Source organism: Geotrypetes seraphini, chromosome 3 (genome assembly GCF_902459505.1).
Source record: "Geotrypetes seraphini chromosome 3, aGeoSer1.1, whole genome shotgun sequence".
Lineage (NCBI taxonomy): Eukaryota > Metazoa > Chordata > Amphibia > Gymnophiona > Dermophiidae > Geotrypetes > Geotrypetes seraphini.
Window position 1 is genome coordinate 405,542,118 of NC_047086.1, and position 27,035 is coordinate 405,569,152.

General features: G+C 42.8%; 1 protein-coding gene across 1 annotated transcript in view; it reads right to left on the minus strand.

Annotated features, from left to right (window-relative positions):
- COQ8A (coenzyme Q8A) overlaps positions 1-27,035 on the minus strand; it is a 218,060-nt gene that overhangs the window by 190,621 nt on the left and 404 nt on the right. The window lies entirely within an intron of this gene.

Below are 27,035 nucleotides of genomic sequence, written 5' to 3' on the forward strand. Positions count from 1 at the left end.
TTCAATGCTAAAAAATGCAAGATAATGCACCTGGGCAAGAGTAATCCGCGTAGAACTTATGTACTGAATGGAGAAACATTGGTTAAGACCACCGCAGAATGCGATCTAGGGGTGATTATTAGTGAGGATATGAAGGTTGCCAATCAAGTGGAGAAGGCTTCCTCCAGGGCAAGACAGATGATGGGTTGCATCCGCAGAGGTTTTGTCAGCAGGAGACCTGAAGTAATGATGCCGTTATACAGATCCATGGTGAGGCCTCACTTAGAGTACTGTGTTCAGTTCTGGAGACCACACTACCGTAAAGACATACTAAGAATCGAGTCGGTTCAACGAATGGCGACAAGGATGGTCTTGGGGCTCAAGGATCTCACGTATGAAGAAAGACTAAAAAAGTTGCGGCTGTACTCACTTGAGGAAAGAAGAGAACGGGGAGACATGACTGAAACGTATAAGTACATCACGGGACGCATCGAGTTGGAAGATGATCTCTTCTGTCTCATGGGACCCTCAAACACCAGAGGGCATCCAATGAAAATCAGGGGAGGGAAATTTCGTAGCAACTCCAGAAAGTACTTCTTCACCGAGAGAGTGGTGGATCATTGGAATAGACTCCCATTGCAGGTGATTAAGGCCAGCAGCGTGACGGATTTTAAGAAGAAATGGGATATTCACGTGGGATCTCTAGGGGAGTGAACTCTGGGGGGCGGATAATTGGAATGGGCAGACTTGGTGGGCTATAGCCCTTTTCTGCCGTCTTTTTCTATGTTTCTATGTTTCTAAGCAACAGGATGTAGAAGTTGCGACCCAGTTCCTGAGACAGTATGAAGAAGATCCAAGTATTCTGGAGAGAACTGTCATCATTAACGAGACATGAGAGCATAACTGCAACCCGGAGAGCAAAAGACAAAGCATGATGAAGTAAAGGAAGTGCTGCTCAACTGGCTTCGGGAGCAGCTGAAAAACTTCTTCTCTGCAGAAATGCAGAAGCTAGTTGAACGATACAACACATGCGTCGTCTTGCATGGGGACTATGTGGAAAAGTGATATGTTCAATTGCTCAGTTACTTCTATTAAAGCCGTTAAATATATTTTGCCTTTATTTTTTTATTTACCCTTGTATAATATTCCACCTTCCTCTTATTAAATGTCACAGGAGACAGGCACCTCAGGTAGCCCCTGCAGATGGTATGCTTGGGGGTCTCCATGAGGGACTCCATGATGCAAGCTATAAGCCTCCACAGGACAAAACAGTCCCACAGCACTAGCCATAGACAGTGATACAAACTCGAAATATCTAGACCTCTGCCCCAGAGTTCAGCTCCCACACGCATCCAAGTCAGAAATATAGAGCCTGTAGCACCTTTGGAATAAACACAGACAGCCCCCTCTCAACAAAATATCCGCACTGTCATATGATTCAGCATATGGAATTTCACTTTCCTCTAAATTTTAACAGCAAATATGCCAGAGGACGAATAAATCCTCTCTATACCAAAGAGAGAGGACAATAAACCTAACTCTGAAGCAGAATGCCACCACTTGTGCGTTGCTGTAATTCCCTCTTACTGAGGCTGAAAAATAGTAGGCTGTATAGGGCTAGCCCTAGAAATGGGCAAATTAATATTAGCTAAGAAATCCAATTTTCTATAGACCCAATCTATGAAGCAGTAAGAGAAACTCCAGAGAAAAGGGCTCAGACTATGCAGGATACAAAAAACTGCACAAGCACCTGTTCAACTCCCTCAGATGCCAAAAAATGTTTTGCCACTAAAGCCGTGAAGTTCCTAACAGATCAATATACAATACAGGTCAGCATACAATATGGATCAGCATAAAAAATGTAAACATATCAGGATTCAACAAAAACATTTTATAGTTTGGGTTTAGAAGCCTCTTGAATTATCAGTTTAGGTCAAAGTTTGCATTTGTGTGTACATTTTATGTAAAAAGAAAAAGGTTTCACAGATCTCCTGAAAGTTAGTATTCCTTCCAATGCTCTAATAGTGGGTGATGGGATTAGGTTCCACAGTCTAGGCAAAAATTGGGAGTAAATTCTTCTAAGGGTATTTTCTAAGTGAAGGGATTGTCCTGGTGGAATATACAGTTGTCTCTCTCTTTGTGAGCGGAGGGATTGGCCAGGACATAAATTGATAATTTCTTCAACATATAATCTGGAACCATATTATGGAAGAATTTATAGGCCAATACTAGGCTCTTGAAGATACAGCGCTTCCCTATAGGTAGCTAATGGACTGATGCCAATGCAGTAGAGACAGGGTAACAGATGTCAAGATTTTTTTTAGCAGACAAAGCTCTGTTTTGTCTTGATAGATTCTTAGCAGTGAAGCCTATATACAACACATTGCAATAATCCATGCAGGAGAGAAGTACTTTTGAATTTTCTGTAGCTGTCGTAGAAAGAGGTTGATACCACTTGGGAGACCTGACTTGTAAGTGACAATCCAGAGTCAAGTAATACTCCTAGACTGCGTATCTGTGATGGGGTGGTCGCAATCACCTCAGAGAGAAAGCTGTACGGAGAAGCCCTATGCTAAAACCTGCTAAGTACAGGCTCTTCCAAGCAGGCCAAGCAAAGCAAGCTCATTTGCATGTCGAGTCAAGATCTCACTCCTAAGAGCAACCCTTGGGGGATGTATGCTGGCACCCACCTAACCCCCAATAAGCTCAAACCCAAATTGATCAGTGAGCAATGGGTCCACAGGGACCAACATACCAGGAAACCAGAATTGACCAGTGGAGACCAGAAGTGACTGGTAGTGACCAGAAGAAACTGAGTGACCGATGGTGACCAAAGTGACTGGTGGTGACCAAAGTGACTGCTCAACAGTACCTGATCTTTGGCTATCAGTATGGCACTTCCCCAGGAAAAGGAAGGGTGAGGGTAAGCACAGTGTTCTCTCCATATCCAGAGAAGTTCAGTTTTGGATGCATTCAGTTGGAGCTTACCCCTGGTCATCCAGTCTTTGATTTCCAATAGACAGCAATGCAATTTTTTAATTTGAGACTCGTGATCTGTACCCACTGGTAGATATCATCTGCAAAAGAATGGAACTAGGCCAGTTACTGGGCGGACTTGCACGGTCTGTGTCTGTGTATAGCCGTTTGGTGGTAGATGGGCAGGGGAGGGCTTCAATGGCTGGGAGGGTGTTGATGGGCTGGAGTAAGTCTTAACAGAGATTTTGGCAGTTGGAACCCAAGCACAGTACCGGGTAAAGCTTTGGATTCTTGCCCAGAAATAGCTAAGAAGAAAAATTAAAAAAATTTTTAAATTGAATCAGGTTGGGCAGACTGGATGGACCATTCGGGTCTTTATCTGCCGTCATCTACTATGTTACTAAGTTACTATGGATCTGAATTTCATATATCAATTACTGGTCTAACATAAAGATTAAAAAGTAGTGGTGATAGTGGAGCACCCTGGTGCACCCCATATTGGAGTGGTCTGAGTTTTGACATTTCTGACACCAGAGTTCTTTCATCTAGGAAAAAGGAGAATCAGCATAGTGCTGCATCCCAGATCTTAACGTCAGCAAGCCTGGATAAGAGGAGGTGGTGATCAAGGGTGTCAAAAGCTGCACTTAAATCTAATAGAATCTTTATCCAGATTTCCAGCAAGCATCAATTGTCTAGTAGGACTGTTTCTGAGCTGTGAAACTAGAGTGTGCCTCTTTTTTCTCTATAAAATCCTGTAGTTGCATTAGGAGTACTTTTTGTAAGACCTTTGATATAAATGAAAGATTGCAAACAGGTCTATACAAATGTCCATGACTTGTACATGTTTGGATCAATAAACACATTTAAACAAACAAATAAAAAAACCAGAAGGAAAAGGTCTATAATTATTTGGAAGATAGGCATCTAGAGAGGGTTTTTTCAGAAGAGGTCGAACCATGGCAGACTTCCAGCCTTTGGGATTATACCAGATTTAAGAAATTCATTAATTAAAAGGTAGTATTGATTGCAAGAAAGCACCCTTGGCTGACATTAGATGATTAGAGGGGCAAGGATCCAGAACACCTGAAGGGCACAATGATTCCACGATCATGCTTAGATCATCATACATGAAGGGCTCAAATTGTGCTAAGGTTTCAGTCATGGATCTGCTCTTGGTAGCTATACTGATGGAAGCTAACAGCAATAGTTTAATCTCTCTTTTTGTTGAAAAAAGTTAACTAGAATTTCACTGTCCAAGTTTGTTTGCTAAGATTTGATCTCTGGACTTCTAGCTTATGAAGCCTCTGATTCACCAGATCCAAACTTGCAGCCAAAAAGAAGAGTACGCAGATCTCCTGATTCATGTGGAAAGTAGATACCGCCTTCAACAAGAAGGCAAGAACTGTGCACAGCAACTAAGTCCTCTATGAAAGAAAGATACAGATCCCTGCTGGACTGAGCCTGTAACTCTGAGAATTTCCTCGTAGAAGTGATAGCCAATAGAGAATGACATGGTGACAAAATTCATCACCGTTCCCGTCCCCGCGGATAACCTCGGGAAATAATCCCATGTCATTTTCTAGTGTCTATTTCAATCTCGGTCCTTCTACACCAGCATTCTTCAAAGCAAAGCTTGCAGGTCAGTGGTTATGCCCAATTATACTCTGATTCTTTCCTCTCTCCTTAAAGAATGACATGAAGACGGTTTCCCGCGGTTATCCGCAGGGATGGGAACAGTGCTGAATTTTGTCACCATGTCATTCTCTAATAGCCTACAAAAACACCATCTTGAGAGTCAGATCCTTGATCAACGCCACAAGGGAGCCTCCAACAAAACCCAAAGAACCAGATTAAGTTCAAGGAAGGGAGGTAAGCATGGAAAGGAGGGTGCAGATGAGCCACACCCTTAAGGAAATGCTGGACTCAAAGACAAATGCTCACGGGTTTGAAATCCAGCATGGGGCAAAAAGCGCCACCCTTCTTTAGAATCACAAAATAAATGGAGTACCATCCCAGACTGCACTCTGCCGGTGGAACAACTTCTTCCCTTAATCCAGTATAGCTCTTTTATCATTAAATATATTTTATTGAGCAAATACAATCAAAATCGAGAACAAAGAACAATAAAATAGCTCAAAATTGTATACAAAAACCATCAAACCCACCCCTACCAACCCCACCCATCCCCCCCACCAACCCCACCCATCCTCCCCCTCTCACTGATGCTAAACATAATGAGGTAAATAAAAGATTAACACCCTAACAGTTCAAAAGACGGCTACGAGCCACCGGAGATAATGTAGACCAAAAAGGTTCCCAAATCCGTTGAAAAGCCCGTCCAGGCAAGGAAGAAATGTCTTGAACACCTCTCCGCTCCCAAGAAAGCAACGTAATCATTTGACTATGCCAAAGGAAATAATCAGGAGCCTCCGCTTCCATCCACTTAATCAAGATGCACTTAATAGCCACCACAGCCATCCAGCGAAGAAATGCAGAGGCCCCAGGTCTACGAGGATGAAAATGCAAGGAGGCTCCAAATAACACCAAGGCTGATCTTTGAACTGTAATGTTCCAGATGTTATCCACAAAAAGAAAAACAGCATTCCAAAAGGTCTGTATAGATGAACAGGACCAAAACATGTGGCCAAGACCAGCATCTGGAGCACCACAACGCCGGCAGTCTGCAGTCAAACAGATTCCCGCCAAAAAAGCACTCCGAGGAGAAATATATAGACGGAGAGTTAATTTGAAATGTTGTTCCCAAAAAATAGCATATTTACTATACATAGGCAATTTTTTAATAGCATTCAAAATTACTTCATCAGACAATTCCATATTCAAATCCCTCACCCAAGCAAGCATCCCGTATTTTCAAACAATCAAGCATATAGCTCTTTTATAGTAACACTAGTGTTTAAGCCCATTACATTAACGGGTTCTAGAATATATGCCTGTCTGTCTTTCTTTATTTATGTCTTTCTTCCTGCTCCTGTCTCTTTCTTCCTGTCTCTCTCCCTCCTGCTATTTTTCTCTCTCTCTCCCTGGCACCCTTTGTCTGTCTGTCTTTCTTTCTGTCTGTCTCTCTGGTCCCCTGTCTGTCTTTATTTCTGTCTGTCTCTCTCCCTGGCCTCCTTTGTCTGTCTGTATTTCTTTGTCTCTCTCCTCCCCCCCCCCACTTTCCTTTGCAGAAGCAGCAGCGGTATTTCCCTTCCCCTCCAGGTCCCTGTGAAGTAGTAGCAGCATTTTCCCCCACCCCCAATTCTCTTCTCTCCCCCCCCACTTTCCTTTGCAGAAGCAGCAGTGATATTTTCCTTCCCCTCCAGATCCCTGTGTAGTAGCAGCATTTTCCCCCCCATTCCCTTCTCTCCCCCCCCCACTTTCCTTTGCAGAAGCAGCAGCGGTATTTCCCTTCCCCTCCAGGTCCCTACTGAAGCAGTAGCAGTATTTTCCCCCACCCCCATTCCCTTCTCTTACCGTAAGCTGTCCTGCTCCGTTCGGCCCCTCCCCCTTCCCTTCCCGCGGGCTGGCCTGCTGCTTTTTTCAAGTTTCAAAGTACCGGCGGCTCTTCTCATGATCCCCGTGGTGGCTGATCCTCCTGTAAAGAGCAGCCTGCGATGGTATCCGGCTTTAGCGAACCTCGCAGGCCGCTCTCCAACTCGGTAGCACGTTCCCTCTGACGAGATCCCATGCGTCAGAGGGAACATGCTACCGAGGTTGGAGAGCGGCCTGCGAGGTTCGCTAAAGCCGGATACCATCGCAGGCTGCTCTTTAGAGGAGGATCATCAGCAGCAGCAGCAGCAGCAGTGGCGGCAGCGGCGGCGGCGAGTTAGGGCGGAATGTGTGTTCCCTGCTGAGGATGCAGGCAGGGAGAGAGCTTGCCTGGCTTCCATGGTGAGTGAGGGCGGGAGGAGGGGAGTGGCCAAAATGTTCCCTGCCGCCAGATTGGCAGCCACAGATCAGAAATCACAGCGGCAGGGATCACGAAATTTCGAGAGCGCATGCACGCTCTAGGGTTTTATTATATAGGATAGTAAATGATGGCAGATAAAGGCCTGAACGGTCCATCCAGTCTGCCCATTAGTTATAGCCATTAAAAATACATGATTAGGATTTTGGTCTTTGGACTGTGTTGTTTATGGATATTATTACTGGTTGCTCCTGTTTTGTATTTGGTTTTTGTTAAACAACAAAAACAGATTTGAACATAAAAATACATGATTAAATTAACTTGTCTTTCGATATTACCTTCATCTCTACAGTCTATGACCCAGAAATATCAAAGAAAAGTCCACCTGGTATTGTCCTAGGTTCCAAATGCTGAAGTTGCCGTCCGAGCTCACTCCAGCCTATCCAACCATCCTGTTCGCAGGATATCTACCATAAAGTCTGGCCAGTAACATCCTCATGTTCCAAGTTAGTGGAGTTCCCATTGATGCCCTCCCCAGCCCAATCCTACACCAAATCATCATATATGGGACACAGACCGTGCATGTCTGTCCAGTACTGGCCTTAGCTCTTTACATTGTTCATTTTCTAATTAGAGATCCTCTATGTTTAACCCACTTTTTTTTTTAATTCCACCTCCGTTTTCCTCTCTACCACTTCCCTTGAGAGGACATTCCAGGCATCTTCCACCCTCTACCTGAAAAATAATTTCCTAATATTGCTCCTGAGTCTTCCTCCCCGCAACCTCAAATTATGCCCTTTAGTCTTACCATTTTCTCTTCTCTGGAAAAGTTTGGTTCTATATTAATACCTTTCAAGTATTTAAACGTCTGTATAATATCTCCCCTGTCCCTTCTCTCCTCTAGAGTATACATATTTAGGTCTTCCAGTTTCTTCTTAAACTTATTTTGACTCAAACCCCTTACCATTATCGTCACCTTCCTCTGAACCGCTTCAAGTCTTTATATCCTTATAAATAAGTTATAAATAAATTTATGATATTATAATGTACTAGTGTTTAAGCCCGTTAGATTAACGGGTGCTAGATGTCTCCTGCTTTTGAACTTGGGCAGGGGCAGAGGCAGAGCCGGGGCGGGAGGGAGTGAGGGTGGGAGAGCAATTTCAAAGCCTCAGCAGCGGCGGCTCCTTGACCAATCCGCGCTTACAACGTCCCCACACTTGCGGTCTGGCTGGCTCCCCCACCAAAGCCCTTTGCAGCGGCAGCCCCTCCCGCATCCGTCCCCACGTCCCAAGCCTCTCCGAAGACCGGCTCCCACGAAAATGGTACCCCTCTGTCCAAAGCCGTGGCAGCAGCCTCCCTCAAGACACATTTCAAATCTGACATATTGTAATCACAAAACAGAAAATAAAATTATTTTTCTTACCTTTTGTTGTCTGGTCATTATTCATATCATGTAGGGGTCCCAGGCTATGGTTGGCTTTTGATAACTCGCTTGCCAGGGCCCCTTCTTTCTTCTTCCCTCCCTCCATCCCGGCAGCTGAAGACAGGCCCCATGGCAACCCGATCGCGGATCTCAGTGTAGGGCCGGGTCTGGCGGCGCCGTGTAGGGCGGAGGCAGGACCTCAGCACTGCACCGCCGGGCGGCTCACGCCGCCGGCCCCCAGGAGGACGTGTGGTGATATGCTGATCGCCTTTTTGAAGAAGCTAAGTATCTTCTTTTGAACTTGCTGGTCGAATTTGGTCACTTGTTTTCTGTTAGCCCCCCTGGATCAGGGGTAGAGACTACTCACTTCGAGTGAAGATTAAGCAAGCACTTTAAGCACTTTTTGTGTTATTTTGCACTAAATTCACTGAGAGCCCAAGGATGTTCCACAGTTGACACCTTTTGGTGTAAGCCAGTGACAGCCGTTGCCTCCGTTCGGAGGTGGCTGTGTGACTGAGGGCTCTCTACACAACTCTAAGTTATATTTTCTTAGGTTATCTTTAGCGGGACATTTTAGTTCCTTCATTCTCTTTGTGGGCGGTCTCTACCCCTGATCACAGTTTTCGCCTTGGGGCTTGGGAGTACTCCCTATGGCAGGCAGGCCCGCCTCCAAAGAATGATGGGCCTTTCCCTTTCCGATGCATGGTGGGATGCACCAGGGAGGGGACTTAGTCGCCTGTTCAACCAGAATCTTAGGCCTCTCTCCCAGTGCATTCTGGGACACCAAACTATGTAACATAGTGAGCGGCTCTGATTTACATGATAGTATGACGCATGACCTTTTTTTGTTGGAACGTTGGTCATCTACCTGGCAGCTGGGCTTCAACGCCAAGAAATGCAAGGTCATGCACCTCGGCAGTAAGAATCCGTGCAGAACTTACACCTTAAATGGTGAGACCTTGGCTAGGACTGTAACAGAACGAGACTTGGGAGTGATCATCAGTGTAGATATGAAAGCTGCCAATCAAGTGGAGAAGGCTTCATCTAAGGCAAGACAAATTTTAGGTTGTATCCGCAGAAGTTTCGTCAGCCGGAAGCCTGAGGTCATCATGCCATTATACAGAACCATGGTGAGACCACATCTGGAATACTGTGTGCAATTCTGGAGGCCACATTACCGTAAAGATGTGCTAAGAGCAGAGTCAGTTCAGCGGATGGCCACTAGGATGGTCTCGGGGCTCAAGGATCTCTCATACGAAGAGAGGCTGAACAAACTGCGGCTCTACTCTCTCGAGGAACGTAGGGAGAGGGGAGACATGACTGAGACATTTAAATACATCACCGGACGTATCGAGGTGGAAGAAGATATTTTCCTTCTCCAAGGACCCTCAGCCACAAGAGGGCATCCGCTTAAACTCAGGGGCGGGAAATTTCATGGGGACACCAGAAAGTATTTCTTCACCGAAAGAGTGGTTGATCATTGGAACAAACTTCCAATACAGGTAATCGAGGCCAACAGCGTGCCAGATTTTAACGGCAAATACATTTGTTTCTTTTTATCTGGGGATTGTATTGCATGCAGAGTCTTGAATCTTAGGGTTTCTTTTTTATATATTAGTGCTTTTAGGTTTTGGTCCCGTATTTGCATAGGGGGGCGGGGTCTAGGGCAGAGATTGGGCAGGGTCTGGCCCGCAACTTAGCCTGTGTTTTGGATTAATGTGATTCAATTTGACACCCCTGCTTTAAAGGAACCAACTGAAAAAAACCATTTTAAGTCACAGTTCCCTATTGGCCAATTACAGTAGCAATTCCTTAACATTATAAGAAATTCCATATTTCAGAGTTTCTCAAACTTACTCTTTCAGATAGCTAAAAAAGGACCCGACACAAGCCTTCTGAGAGGAAGCTTCTAGCCATTTTTTAACTTACTCCAATGTATTTCAATAGCTCTCTAGTCCTTTAGAGCTTAGTAATAAATGTGCCACAATGAAATGAACAGAAATGTGCAAAATAAGATGCAGGTTTGACTCAGTCTCCTAAAATTAGCTCAAATCCCACATCCCTGCAGTACCATGTTTTCAATTTTCAATTTGTTTTATCCAAAACAGAATGACAGATCTTAAAGTATATAAAAACTACAAAAAACAATTTAAAAAAATTAAAAATACGCTGATCTGGAAGTGATAGGTAGCTCAGTACTTTGGTTAAGAACCTCTGATTTAATTCAGTGGAGCCCACACTCCCAATGGGTATAAGAAGAGGTCAAATGGGGCACAGGGTCTTGAAATCTGAGGTAATTTACTGAACCTTTCTAAACAAAGTGAAAGAAACTATTAGGATAGTTATCAGCTCAGTATAATTTTTAGCAGTCAGCAATATAAACGATCAAGTCACATTATAATGACCACCAAAATAACTGCCTCTGGCAGCACGGACAACAGCCAGATGTCATGGAAGTGACTCAGTCAGATGCTGGATGGTTGCTAGAAGTATCTGGATCCATGCAAACTGCAATGCATATGACAGTTGCTGATGGGTGCGTGATGGTGGATCCAGTCAACAGATCAATCGAGGTGATCCCAGATGTGCTTGACTAGATTACGGTCTGGAGAATTCGGAAGCTAGGGAAGTAGCTGGAAGCATTGATCGATAGCATGGAATTTTGCTACTCCTTGGGTTTTGACTAGGGACCTGGATTGGCCATCGTGAGAACGAGCTACTGGGCTCGATGGACCAGTGGTCTGACCCAGTAAGGCTATTCTTATGTTCTTATGCCTTGGTCATGCTCTGCAAACCACTATTGAACAATTCTGGCAGTATGACATCACATTGTCCTTTTGAAAGATCCCATCAGCCATAGGAAAGACCATCAACATGTACAGGTAATACTTGATCGGCAATGATGGAGAGATACATTTATCATTTGAGAGTGCCTTCCAGGAGTATCAAGGGACCCAGACCATAACGCTGCTACCACCAGCTTGTATACATCCAACAATGGTTGCTGGGTATTTATTCTCAGTGGTTTCATACCTGACACGCCAACACCATAACGCCATCTGTTCAATGGATCTCATGGATCTCGAAACTTGACTCATCGGAGAAGGCAACCTTCTGCCAGTTGGTGCAAGGACAATGTCAGTACTCCTGTGCAAACTGTAGACATTTTTGTGATGAACCCTCGTGAGCATGGGTGCAGTCATCAGCTGTCTGCTCCTGAGCCCCATTCGCAACAGGGTTTGCTATACAGTCGTTTTAGACACATATCTGGAAATACCCTGTTTTGTTTGGATGCTCCACTTTAGCATGCTGATTGGCCCACACCAATCTGCTCAGCTGATATTCATCTCTCACATCGATGGCTCGTGTTGCCCCAGTTACCACATCGGGCCCTTGAAAAGGTTCCATTCGTCTACTCACGATACACTTTAACCACAGCAACCTGTAAAACAGTTCACAAACTCTGCTGTTTCTGAAATGCTGCCATCCTTGGCCTGGTAGCTGATGATAATGCCTTTTTCAATGTCTGATAAATCATGTTTTTCCTGCATGATAGCCATGGTTGCTACATTGGCAACTTACTGACATCCCACCTTATATACCCACGAAGTCTGCGCATGACACATGCATTCGTTCATAGGTTTTGCGTCCCTGACAGAGATAGGGGGTGGTCATAATAATGTGACTAGACTGTATATGAAGATATTAATAGTCCCTAATGGACAAGTGGTTTAGAAGTGGGATGCAAGGGTTTCATTGATCAGTTAAGAGGTATGGGAAAGAATCCCTGGATTAAATGAGAATGGATCAGAAGAGAAGCAAACCTTCTGCTAAGCAAGCTGTCCCCGTAAACAGACTCTTGTACTCAGATTTTCCAACCAACAGAATAATAGAAAGGATATGCCAAAATGTGATGAAATCCAGCAACGGATCTGACAAAACTCTGCCCTGAAGAGAAATTATTATTTTTTTTTTAAATCGAAATCTCTCATCTAACACTGACAAAGGGAAGGATGTACCAACTTCCCCCATTTAAAAACCAAAACTAAATAATATTTATTCTAAAGGAGCAAGTCAAGATGTTAGAGAATTTTACACAAATCTTTCTGCCAAACACACAAAAAAGGGGAAGAATCGCAGATCATTGTAGAGAATATTAGTTCTCTGTCTAATGCTGGCAGTCTCAAGACTTTAAGTGACACAAGACAGTCTGGTTTTCAGGTTACCAATATGTATGTTATGCCTAGGATTAACCTATGCATGCTACTGTGTCCTAAAAAGTGCCTTTAATCTACCTTAATTAATAGTCAGGTTTGCTAGCTTTTCCTTCAAAATATTCATTTCTATTCCCTATCCATATCAAATTTTTCCTTGTCTTCCTTTCCTATTATGAAATGTATTTTTTTCATCCCTTTCCTCTCAAATCATGTAAATTGTTTTTAATCTTGTTAATGTGTTTGTACGTTTTTATTATTTGTCAATTTCTTTTTACTGCTTGTACATCGCTTGGATAGGCAATTTATCAAATTTTAATAAAAACTTGAAACATAAAATCCCAGTTGCCTTGTCAACCAAACATCTGCCTGCAGAGTCCCAGTCACTGGGTTATAGAGAGGTAAAAGAACCACTGGGGCAAACCAGAACCCCAGTGAAGCTGTGGTCCCCTAGAGTTGAGGCTGCAGCAGCCTATAAAGCTTGAGTGGTGAGGTTACAGAGGATGTGAAAGAGATACCCATGCCACAAATAGTATTTATGTCCATAATTTACAGGCTCAGTGAACCTTTCAAATTAGAGAGTCACAAATCAATTGGATCAAATAGTATACACTAGTGTTGCCCAATTCAGGAAAAAAATTTGATTCGATTCAGCCTATTGAATTGATTTTTCGATTCGATTTTCCTGCCCAATTGGGTGTTTTTATCAAACATACTGATAGGTTTATTTTATAGCCTCTTCACCCCCTCCTACCCACACTGGCACCATGGTGTAAACAAAATAAACAAACAAAAAAGACTTTTCCTCTCTCTGTTAAATCCTAGCTCACATTCGCGGTCTAACACCAGCTCTGGCAGGATACATGTTTCAAATCTGACATATTGTAATCACAAAACAGAAAATAAAATGATTTTTTTCTACCTTTTGTTTTCTGGTCATTATTCAAATCATGTTGGATCCAGGCTCTGGTTGTCTTCTGATAACTCACTTGCCAGGGTCTCCTGCCCATTTGTCATTTCCTTCTTTCTCCATGCTAACCATCCATCTTCCATATCTGTCCTCCCCTTCCATTTCCCTTCCCTCCCCCAGAGATCTGGCATTTTTTCATCTCCATCCCTGCAACGATGGACACCACCATCTCCAGATCCACCATCTCTCCTTTTCTCAAATTCCCTTTCATCCAGCACTTTCCCTCCTTCCCCACCACCCCAGGGTCCATCAGCTCTTCCTTTCTCTTCCCAACTACCCTCCTATCTAATATCTCTATCCCCCTCCAAATCATCCCTTCTGTCCAACTTCTTTCCTTTTCTGTTCCTTCCCTCCCTCCATCCCATTGTACACCATCTCGCTCCCTCTCCTGTTTTTAGACCCGTTTCCCTGCAACCTCACCTACCCCTCCAATTAATAACTCATTCTAGGGGTCTGGGCAAACTTGGAAGGCGTGATCCCCACTTGCTCCTGGTCTGATGGCTACTATTGCCCTAGTGGTAGTATTATGGGATTACTGCTAGGGGTGAGACAATACAATTTTAACAATAGCAACCACCAGAGCAGGAGCAATAGAGATAGCTCCTGTCCCCAACATTACTAGTCCCCTTCAATGAGTTGGAGTCCAAGGGTAGGGTGGAAGGAATGCTACTTGCCCTCAGTACAGCCGTTGGTAGGGGACAAGCTTAGGGGGGAGGCAAGGTTTTGTGGGTAGTTTTGACCATTAACACCTCGAGCTGGGAAGGAGTCCCTTATATTTTGTGCCCTGTGCCGGGGCAGGAGGTGGGAAGGAAAGGCCCTTGTGGCCTCTGAATCCAACTATGAGGGCCCTCTAAGAATTGCCACGATCCTCCACAAAAAGATGGGACCTGTTTTTTTAACACATTGCAATGGTCAGGAGTGTGTCAAGTTCTCTGCCATGGCAACAAGCAAACAATTTCTTAAAGATTTTATCTATGAAACAAATAGGCTCATTTGGAAACTGTGTTTAAGTCTTGCAGGGAAAAAATATATATAACAGGTCCTAAGCCCTGCAAACATTTGCACAGGAGGCCCAAAGAGAGAAAAATCAGGTACCGGTTAAACAGCGGCATTGCATTTCTGGAATCTGGGGTTTCCCTGCAGATCGAGTTCTCCTCTAAGATACTGGGAGTCCTCATAGATTCCTCTCTTACTTTCTCTTAAGAAGTGCTTTTTTCCTGGTAGTCTACAAATGCTGAGAAAGTTTAGAACTCTTTTCCATCAACAACACTTTTCTGTTTTGGTCCAATCTATCATATTATTCCAGTTAGATTCTTGTAATGCTATCTATTTCGGCATTACAAAGATCTGTCTCTAAAGCAGGGCTGTAGAGTCGGTAGATAAATGTTCCGACTCCTCAGTTTTTTGTACTTCAGACTCCGACTCCGACTCCAGGTACCCAAAATTTCCTCTGACTCCGACTCCTCGACTCCGACTCCACTTAATTTTCAGATCGTTAAAATGGAATGTCAAGTTGAGAGAAATGAGCATTTTTGACACCACCTTCTTTTTGCTTTTAATCAAGGTTCTAAGGCCGCAGAAGCTGCTCGCAACATTTGTGCTGTGTATATAGTGGGTGCTATAGCTGAAAGAATTGCTCGTGATTGGTATGCCAAGTTCAAAAATGGAGTCGGTAGATAAATATTCCGACTCCAACTCCTCAGTTTTTTGTACTTCTGACTCCAACTCCGACTCCAGGTACCCGAAATTTCCTCCGACTCCGACTCCACAGCCCTGCTCTAAAGATTACAATTGGTTCAGGAACTCTATGACCGTTGGAGCAGCGCAGAGCATTCAGCACACCAGCCAGCACTAAAAACCTCTTGTCTTGTGTGGTTTTGTAAAAGAGGAGGAATTTTAGGAATTAGAAAATGGAGAAAGAACTGAATATCTTGATGCCACTCTCTCCCCATAGTGCGACTTCACCTTACAATTTTGATTGCCATATATAAAAAAGACCATTAGAAAACATACAAAGGGCAACCAAATGATACAGAGGATCAGACATCAGTCGCTAAACCGGTTCCAGCTGGTTTAGCGTGCATGAATTTAGCTGCGGATTAGCAAAACGGCTTACTGTGGTCTTTTCAGAGCTTCTTAGCAGTCTCCGATTCTGCCGTGCAAATGGGCTCATCAATATTGAATCGAGCACTCCAGTCGATTCTTCATCTTCACCATGTAATTCTCCAAGCACAGCATCAGCTTTTGGTGACCAAAAATCAGCAACTGATCCGGGCGTGCCAGTACTGTGAAAAGTGCATCTCTGGTGTGTGCTTTGACTGTGGCTCATGAAAAAATAAAAACTACATGATTCACATAAATTAGTCTTTTTTTGGGGGGGAGTGGACAGAACCACGCTTCTTTAGTGGTTATTTGTTTCTGGCTGCGATTCATGATAAAATTTGACATTAAAAACAAATTACAAGATTCACATGAGTAATAGCAGATTTTGGTGAAGAACAGGCACGTCTTATGTGCGCTTGTTGAAAGCCGACGTTGCATCTCCCCTCCCTTCCTCCAAAAGCTCTGGCACACCTACGATTCAGATACCGATTACGGCATTGCTTTTCCTGGCACACGCACACACTTACGCCTCTATCGTGGTGTATTCTGTGCCTGTGCTAATCACTATCACTAGCGACTCATCTCATGTAAATTTAGCGAACCTTCGCTCCTTTCCGCCAACCTCATTTGCATGTGCATTTTTTTTTTTTTTTTTTAAGAATGACGCGCTTTTTTGAAATCGCTAGAGTATCAGCTGTGGCAGCGGCCCATTGGTTTTTACCATGAAGTTTTGATAATCTAGCCCCCCAGTCCCTGAATGGAATACCGACACATAGTAAAAAGTTAATCTATTGAGGTAGCTCTAAAAGGAAGCGTGTTTTTGTTATAGGATCTGCGTTTACCTTATTAATCAGTAGCTGTACACCTTCTCAGTACGAGAGAGGTGCTTGGACATTAAAGTATGGCTGTTATTTAGTCCAAAGTAATAGCAGCACAGATTGATTTAACAATTTTAATTAAGATCAGATTAAAGAAATAGGTAGAAATTTACAAACTGTTTCAGTAAGATGTTTATTTTTAAAATGTATTTTCCACCTAAACCTTGGCAGGTTCCAATATAAACATACATAATAAATTCATCTACACAGCATCATCTAATTTTCACATTCTATTACTGCACACACAAATGGTATCTTGAATGTTTCCACACTTAGGGGTCTTTTTACTAAGGAGTGGTAGCCATTTAGTGCATGGTAAACGCTAACGCATCCATAGGATATAATGGACGTGTTAGCATTTAGTGCAAGCTAATTTTTAGCACCTTAGTAAAAGGACCCCTTAGTCGATCCCACATAAAATACCACGATAAGAGCTGAAAAAAAAAAAGTTTCCATTTTGCAGGAATTCATCCAACAAGCTTAACATGGACAGAGCTACTTCTTCCTAAGAGTAAGTTGGGTTGTTTTTGTGCCACTGCCTATTTGCTTCAGAATGTGTGTGTTAAAATGGCAAGGTTTCTTTTACTGTAGAAGCCTAAGTCAAATCTAAACTTATAGTTCAAAGACAAGATAAAATAAAAAATGACCCACACTGCCTGCTCGTAACTTTCATTAAAGGCTTGAAGGTCGCAGAGGGGACAGCAGACACACCCATGCAGAGGACTGAAGCAGGATGAAGCTAAGCATTCAGATAACGTTACTGGCCTGAAATGCACAAATACAACTCAAATGCTTCACCCAAATTACTCCAATAATTGTTAACATTCACTAAGTACTATCTATAAAGATCTGCACACAACTTTTATTTAAAAACTTATACCCCACTTAAATCTAAGTGTTTCACAAAATACATACACAGTTTTTAAAAACAATACACCGAATAATGTGCAACTCAAGAGGGGGAGTGGTTAGAGGAGGGGCCTGGGCGGTTCAGGGGCTTTCAGTGTTACTGAACACCGGGGATCTGCACCTAACTTACACGCTAGATTAATTCAAGGTTTCAAGGTTTATTAAGTATTTGATAAATCGCTATATCTTTATACAAAGCGATGTACATTAAAATACAATTAATTAAGATAAAAACATACAATAAATATATTAAACATTAGATATTAGACAAGACTAACAACAATTGGGAGGAAAGGGAGGTTAAAGTTACATATCTTATAATAAGAAACACATTTAAGGGTAAAACATTGAGGAGGTAGTAAAATTCTTGAAACGAAAAATTTTTATTAAAAAAAAAAAAATTTTTTTTATGTATTAAAAATCTTTTTAAAAAGATACCAGGTTTCAGCTGGTGTAAATCGTCACGCCCAAAGTTTGGCATGGAATCCAGCTCAACCCACATGCAACTAGGAAGGCTATTTATAAAACAATGCTCTGGGCAGATTTTTTTTCTGGCACTGTTTACTGAAAGAGACAATTCTATATAATGTGCTGTAAGTTAAATGGCAAGAAGCTAAGTGCTAAGCTAGTATTCTACAGCGACAAAATTTGCACAGCAAAGCTGTTAAAGAACGCTAGGGTGAGAGGGCAATGACACCCCTACATTTATATACGGACACTTAAGCCTTCTACTACTATTTATTACTTCTATAGTTCTGAAAGGCATAAGCAGTGCTGTACATTCTAACATACAATAGATGGTCCCTGCTCTGAAGAGCTTGCAATCTAATTTAGACAGGACATTTCAGGGTTGGGGAGATTATGGTAAAGGAAATAATAATAATAACAACAGTTTATATACCGCTGTACCGTTAAGTTCTATGCGGTTTACAAAAGATTAGTGAAGTACAAGTTGAGATAACTTAAGGGATGTGGGGACAACAGGGAGAAAGGGCAGGAACACCGTTGGCGAGGAGAAAGAGAGGAGTGGGTCAGCTGTCTAGGTATTTCAGGAATAGGTGGGTTTTGAGGCGTTTCCTGAATACCTCGTAAGTGGTGGGCGATAGGAGTTGTTCTAGGTCTTTGCCCCATAGAGCAGCCTGATGTGAGAGAAGATGCTCATGGTGTTTTTTTAGTTTGCAACCTCTAACCGGGGGAGAAACGAAGTGCAAGTGGGAGCTTCTCTTGTGTCTGTTGGCTGAGAAGCAGAAGAGGTCAGTGATGTATTTAGGGGTTAGACCGTAACAGGGATACAGTGGGTCTAGGTATCTGCTCTATGGCCGTCGTAAATGCTCATGACTAAATGTGGCCCCTGTGTACACAACCGGCCGTTTTCTCCGTGTTCATCCCACGCTCTTTTTAACTCCGTCACCGTTTTCCTCTCCACCACCTCTCTCGGGAGCGCATTCCACGCGTCCACCACCCTCTCCATAAGGAAATTCTTCTTTACGGAGAGGGTGGTGGATGCCTGGAATGTGCTCCCGGGAGAGGAAAATAGTGACGGAGTTCAAAAAAGTGTGGGATGAACACAGAGGATCTAGAATCAGAAAATAATGGTAAATATTGAAGAACTAAGGCCAGTACTGGGCAGACTTGCATGTTCTGTGTCTGTGTATGGCCGTTTGGTGGAGGATGGGCTGAGGAGGGCTTCGATGGCTGGGAGGGTGTAGATGGGCTGGAGTAGGTTTTAACAGAGATTTTGGCAGTAGGAACCCAAGCACAGTACCGGGTAGAGCTTTGGATTCTTGCCCAGAAATAGCTAAGGAGAAGAAAAAAACCACAAATTTTTAGATTGAATCAGGTTGGGCAGACTAGATGGACCATTCGGGTCTTTAATCTGCCATCATCTACTATGTTAACAAAAGCATGTGCAGCCATGGCCTGCTCATGCTCCACCCTCTCACAGTTACCCACTACAGGACTTAGGCGTTATCTTTCAGAAGACCATTTAGGTGCAGCTATGGAATTGCCACTATATGGAGGAAGGTATTCGCCAAATATGGGCATAACTTTTAGGGCACTGTAAAACCAGAAGGTTCAAGCTTAAGGTACCCTTTTATTACAGGGTGTTTATCAGTTACCACATGGCTACCACATGACCACATTAAGGGGTTTTGCAGTACAATACAGTCTCGATTACCCAACTTAAATGGGACTGACCTGTTGTCTATGAAGTGAAATGTTTGATCAGGATAACAAAGTTAACCCCTCAAACAATGCATAAACAAAACAGTAAAAGCAGGGTCCCAGGTCTAAAACAAATTGTCTCGGGTAGGAAACTTCCTTCTGTGTTACACCGAAAAACGGAAAGAGAAGCCATGCTATGACATCACCGGGGGTCGGATATGCCAGATAGTCAGAATAGCAAAGGTTGGATAATTGAGACTAGTTTGTCTGTTCCTGCATATTAAACCATGTTACCAATTTTTTAAGTTCCTCATCAGGATGTACACCACGGGCAAAGAGTGGGTGTGGAAGTATTAGCCAGCTAGCATGTTACATTTACCCATTTGCCAACTGGCCAACAGAGTTAATACAAGACCACTTATCATCCCCCAAATACAAGGCCCTAAGTGTATTCACATTTACCAACTCAGTCTGATTAACACAGAACCTGAAATCAAAATAATGGGATACCCCTTCTTGATACAGAATTAGTTTTGGACTTACCACACTTTAAAATTCTGAATTATAGTGCATTAAGCCCAAAACAACGCATTTTAGAATGAAGGACCCCTATGTTAAGAAAAACTGGATAAAATTCAGTGAAGTAAAATTATAAATGTACAGAGAGGACAAGGAAATTCCTAGGTTCTGGTGCTAGCCCTGGTCTATACTGTCCCTGATAAGATTACTGTTTTTGGCTGTTGGCAGTGTACAACATTTTGATACTAAAGCTGCTATTTCTCTCCCCCCCCCCCCCGAATTCGTGTTTTTTCTGCTTATTCTTATAATTTGCAGTTAGTGAGATTCCAGACCTCATTCTCATTTACTCATATGTCGAACATTTTCCTGAAATTGTAGTTAGAAGGCAGTTGTGGTAGGTATAGAAGTGGACTATTCAAAATTTTGGGACATAAGAACATAAGAAGTTGCCTCCGCTGAGTCAGACCATAGGTCCATCCTGCCCAGCGGTCCGCTCCCGCGGCGGCCCATCAGGCCCATCGCCTGAGTAGTGGTCTATACCTATCTATACTCTTCAATCCCTTTTTCTTCTAGGAATCTATCCAAACCTTCTTTGAAACCATTTAATGTTTTGTTGTCTACTACAGCCTCTGGAAGCGCGTTCCATGTATCCACGACCCTCTGAGTAAAAAAGAACTTCCTAGCGTTTGTTCTAAACCTGTCCCCTTTCAATTTCTCCAAGTGCCCCCTTGTACTTGTGGTGCCCCTTAATTTGAAAAATCTGTCCCTGTCTACTTTTTCTATGCCCTTCAGGATCTTGAAGGTTTCTATCATGTCTCCTCTAAGTCTCCGCTTTTCTAGTGAGAAAAGTCCCAACTGCTTCAATCTGTCGGTATATGGGAGATTTTCCATTCCCTTTATCAGTTTAGTTGCTCTTCTCTGTACTCCCTCAAGTACCGCCATGTCCTTCTTGAGGTACGGCGACCAGTACTGGACACAGTACTCCAGATGCGGCCGCACCATTGCACGATACAGCGGCATGATGACTTCCTTCGTCCTGGTCGTAATACCCTTCTTAATGATACCCAACATTCTGTTTGCTTTCTTTGAGGCTGTGGCGCCTGGAATTCAAAAGTAGGCTCAAATAGTGTCTTCCGTTGGACTTGTTGAGCCAATGGAAAGGGTAATTTAAGGCGTTGTGTTGTTCTTGAGTTACAGGGAGAGAGTGGAACTCTAAGGTCCGATACTAGTCCGTTAAGAGTTTTCTCCATAAATCGCCTTGTAGATCATACAAGAGATCTAAAAATTAACTCTTTTTTCCAACCTTCTCAAATTTGCTCACTCAAAAGATTAGTCTAGCTGCTGTATTTTGGAGTAGTTGCAGTCTCCAACGTTTTCTCTCAATGATACCATAGTACAGAGAGTTACACTGGTCCAATACAGCTTCTATAATAGTTCTAAAACTCGCCTGGCTTAAAACAGGTCTTACTGATCTTAATTATCTTAGCCTGAAAATTAAATTTTTGACCAGTGAGTAGATCTGGTAAGATAAGAATCCAGAGTTATGCTTAGTATTCTTGATGATTTCTCAATCTCGAGTTCCCCTCCTGGAGCCAAGTTCATATCTGTATGTGGTAATGAATCATAATTTCCAAACCAAAGCATTAGTGTATGAAGTTTAAGGAAGTTCTCTGTGTTCATATACTCAAATCTTCAATAATCTCCATTAAGTATTGTAGGGTAGCATCGAAGGACTCTAACTAAGCAGAGAAGGAAGATATCAGAATAGGTGGACCTGAGGGTAAGAAAATCTTATCCCCAACTCTCTTAAATATACATTAAACAGAGAAGGGGACAGCATAGAGCCTTGTGGCAGACCACAGATCGCATTCCAAGTTTGGGATTTATTTCCCATCCTCACTTCAGAGGCTCTGTTTCCTAAGAATTCTGCAAACCTTTGTAGTACCACTCCATGTATGTCTTATTCACTCAACTTCTAGAGCAGGGGTAGAGAACTCCGATCCTCGATAGCTGTATTCCAGTCGGGTTTTCAGAATTTCCCCAATGAATATGCATGAGATCTATTTGCATGCACTGCTTTCAATGCATATTCATTGGGGAAATCTTGAAAACCTGACTGGAATATGGCTCTCGAGGACCGGAGTTCCCTACCCCTGTTCTAGAGTGAAGTGTTTCTCAACCTATTCAAGCCAAGTACCCCTTACGCTTAACAAATACCAACCAAGTACCCCCGCCCAAACTCCGCCCTAGACTCCACCCCCATAATAATACTACTAATTGTAATGCCATTTCTTCTATTTATTTTTATAAACAACCAATGTCAGCCAAGGTCTTGGTTTCTTATAAATTTCTTCCCTTTATTCATTTAATTTTTTCTCGTTAAATATTACTACACCAGTCTCTAATATATTGATCACTTCCTTTTTGTTCTAAACTCCTACTCCAATTTTTTCCTACCTCTTCCCTCCCTCCCATCATCTTTACCCTCTCCCCTCCCCCCCCATCCCCAATTTCTGAGCCCATCATTTCTTCCTCTCTCATCACTTCTGGTGCAGCATTTCCCCCTCTCTCATCCCCTCCACCCACGCCTAGCTTAAAATAGCTCCAGGGGGCCCTATAGCCCAGCATCTCTTCCGCTTCTCATCACAACCTGACATTTCTCTCCCATTCTCCTCAACTTTGGGGGTAAGAAAATCAATTTCCTGTGCTGATTGGCTGCTTCCCTTACACCCTTATCGTATCTCCTCTGTGTCTCTGTCCCTTACCTGTTGAACTACACTGCTCCTTTGGTCCTCAGCCCCCAGCAACACTCCCGCAATGGATGGCACAAGCAGCTATCCACAGGCTGTACATGCCTGACTCAAAAGCCTCCCTCCGACATCAACTCTGACGTCGGAGGGAAGGCTTCTGGGTCAGACACTTACGTGCAGCGCCTGAATCACTGCGTGCACCGCCCACCACAAGGAGCGCTGCTGAAGACCAAAAAAGAGTGTGTCACACAGTGTTGGCTTTGGGGTGGCACGGCAAAGAAAGATCATTAGAAGTGGCATCAATGGGTGGGAATGGGAGATCCAGGGCGGCGGTGGTGGCGGGCAGGAATGTGAGATCCTGGGCTGCGGCAGCACCAGTGACGGATTTGGCAGCCAGGCTGCATACCCCCAACAAGCGGCCCGCAGACACTCTGGGGTACATGTACCACAGGTTGAGAAACACTGGTCTACTGCATCAAAGGCAGCTTAGATATCAAAAGACAGCAATACAGACTGTTTACTCTTACTTAGAATGAACTTCAGAAGCAAAATCTTAACTAACAATAAGGATTCAGTACTGTGCAATGCCCTGAAACCATGTTGTGAACTATGTAAACCATCTGTCAAGTTTAAGAAGTCTGATAGTTACATAGAAACATGATGGCAGATAAGAGGCCAAATGGCCCTTCCAGTCTTCCCATCTGCAGTAACCATTATCTCTTCCTCTCTCTAAGAGATCCCACGTGCTTATCCCACACTTTCTTGAATTCAGACACAGTCTCTGTCTCCATCACCTCTTCCGGGAGACTGTTCCATGCATCTACCACCCTTTCTGTAAAAACATATTTCCTTAGATTACTCTGGAGCCTATCACCTCTTAAGTCCATCCTATGCCGTCTCATTCCAGAGCTTCCTTTCAAATGAAAGAGACTCGACTCATGCACATTTATATTACATGGGTATTTAAACATCTCTATCATATTTCCCCTCTCCTGCCTTTCCTCCAAAGTCTACAGATTGAGATCTTTAAGTCTGTTCCCATACTCCTTTTGATGAAGACCACACATCATTTTAGTAGCCTTCCTATGGACAGACTCCATCCTTTTTTATATATTTTTGAAGGTGCAGCCTCCATAATTGTACACAATATTGTAAATGAGGTCTTACACAGGGGCATCAATACCTCCTTTTCCCTACTAGCCATACCTCTTCCTGTGCAACCCAGAATCCTTCTAGCTTTCGCTGTCACCTTTTCAACCTGTTTGGCCACCTTAAGATCATCACATACAATCACACCCGAGTCCTGCTCTTCTGCCATGTACATAAGTTCTTCACCCCCTAAACTGTACCATTCCCTCTGTTTTTTGCAGCCCAAATGCATGACCTTGCACTTCTTAGCATTAAATTTAGCTGCCATATTTCAGACCATTCTTCAAGCTTCGCTAGTTGAATCTGAGCACAGAATTCTATCATTTTGCGCACCAAAATATTACCGCCACCAGCCTGGAGTTTTCAACTTTAGTTAGATCTAATCCTGGAGCTTTAGGTATCGGAGTCAGTGCAATGGCAGATACTTATTTTGGATATAGTATACTCTTTTCAAGGCACGTGTTAACAGTATTGTTGCTGTAACAGGAGTTTATAAACAGCAATAGCAGAAAAGGTCTCTGCCACTATGTAGCAATTGTGAAAAATAAAAAAGGATCAAAAGCACTCTCTAGAAAGGAACATTACTGAAGTATACTGGGGGGTTTTATTCTCTTCTCTTCCAGGATCCCAGTCTTCCAAATGCACTGTTAAAACAACCACTAGAGAGGTAGCTGCACATGTGATACTGTGCTATCCAAATCTTAAGCTTAGCTGCAATTCTCTTTGGATCAAAGGGCATCATATAAATCCAAGTAGGTTAATCATTATACAGTAATTAGTATTAATATGACTCTCAAAAACAGCCTCAGTAGAGATCAGTAATCTATGCTACAAATGACTGCGAAAGTAACTATGCATAACATAACAAAAATTTCTTATATACCCCACAGCTACCTTGCGGTTCTGTGTGGTTAACAAAAATTAAAATGCAGGTGTACATGGTCCATCTTGGACATTGACTCTCCACGATTTCTTTGTTCTTTCGATATTACCTTCTGTGGAGGGATCAGGGTCAATTCTCTTGTTGGTGTACATGGTATAAACACAGTTAATTAGTCAAAATATCTTCCGAATAAAACAGTCATAGATTTTCTAAATGCCAGATAAGAAGTAGGGAAAGAAAAATACATACTAAGTTGTTTATCCCGTAATGCTGCCTGATATGCTAAGATCTTACTAAAGAAGTGCCTATACACTAGTGCTGCCCAATTTGAATAATGATCAGACCACAAAAGGTAGAAAAAATAATTTTATTTTCTGTTTTGTGATTGCAATATGTCAGATTTGAAATGTGTATCCTGCCAGAGCTGGTGTTAGACTGCAAACGTGAGCTAGGATTTAACAGAGAGAGGAAAAGTCTTTTTTGTTTTATTATGTTTACACCACAGTGGTTAGGAGAAGGCAAAGGGGGTGAAGAGGCTGTAAAATAAACCCAACAGGACGTTTGAAAAAAAAACACCCAATTGGGCAGGAAAATCGAATCGAAAAATCGATTCAATAGGCTGAATCGAATTGAAATTTTTTTTCCTGAATCAGGCAGCACTACTATACACATTTCCTTTTACAGAAGGAAAATCAAAGAGTCAAAGATCAAATAGATGTTTCTATTGGCAAATTTAAAATGATCCATAAGATAACTGGGTAATAACCCACCGAGAGCCTTGAAACATATACAGCCATATTTTTATGCAGGATGAATTAGAAGGGAGAAAAAAGGTAAATTAATTTGATTGTGAATGAATTACATGGATTTGGTCCATGTAAAACTATACATTTTGGAATAGAAAACACAACATTTAGAAGAACTGTATTGTTTCAAATGTCATTTAGAAATGAGTTTTTGAACCTGGAGGGTAGCACCAATTAAGTGAAGTTTCTGTCTATGGAAGTTCAAGGTTACCTTTCTTTGCTTTAACCACTTAACGATAAGCCCTGTAAGCAGTGTACATAATAATAGCATCCAGAGGAGAAAATAGAAATGCAGCGTATTAGAGAAAAGCAAAGATACATCAAGTTTGTTGTACTCCAGAGAACCTGATAATCATCAGCAGGCCAGAGCCCAACCAAAACAAAGTTTTGTTTATCTCCATCTGACATCATGTCAAGTCTAAGAACTTGGATTTGCATACCGACTTTCATCTAAAGAGAATTTCTATTCAAACAAATGTTTTCACAATTATACTACCAACATATGCTACAATATAGTCTGAACAAGGTCAGTTATACTCATAGAAAGCTGCAAATACTGATAAGATCAGAAGTAAACAAAGAAGAAAAAAAAACCCCCAGTAATCATTCATGATCTTAAGGCTCATGAGATTTCCAATGCTCTGAGGGGCCCATTTCTTTCTCCTGTCCCTATGGACTTCCAGCTCAGGAGGAACCAGCCTCTATTGAGATAGAGTTGCAAATAAAGGTTTGAGACTACGTGGGGATTTCTTTCCCAACTCTTAACCCAATCAATGCAGCAACAGTACCTACTATCAGCATCAAGAATGTATGTGGGATGGGGGGGGAATCCCATGCCATGGAGGGCTCCAAGCCTTCAAGTGTGCTTTGAGGGCACCTTCCCCAGTATTTGCCTTGAACCCCCCCCCCTGCATGTCAGACTCTTTCAGCAGAAGGCCCAAAAGTCAGGCAATGACAGACTCCCAGGCACAAAGGGCTGATGAAGGATCTGAAGCCAGACCCCCATATAGGGCAGTAGTGTCACTGAGTCACCATGCAGATGCTTAGCTTCCTTTCTGACCAGGAAATAGATGTTGAGGGGGGGGGGGGGTAATTCTAGAAGTCATTTAGCATGCATGGTAAAAAAAAAATAAAGAAAATATGCACACACTTCTGCATGTAGCAGTGGCATTGGCAGGGTTTGGGGCTGACTATCCTAACGGAAGCAGGTCAATGGCATAAAGACAATGTTGCAGAGCCAAGTTTGACCGTCTTTCTTAGCCAACATGTTGCATTTGCTCCATTCCTAGTTTTCCTTTCTCCTAGAGTTCATTTGATTGAAAGTTATGTGGACGGGGGGGGGGGGGGAAAAACATCCCGCCCTCGAAGGAGCAACGGGTGACCTTGGCTTTGGCTTTGGCCAA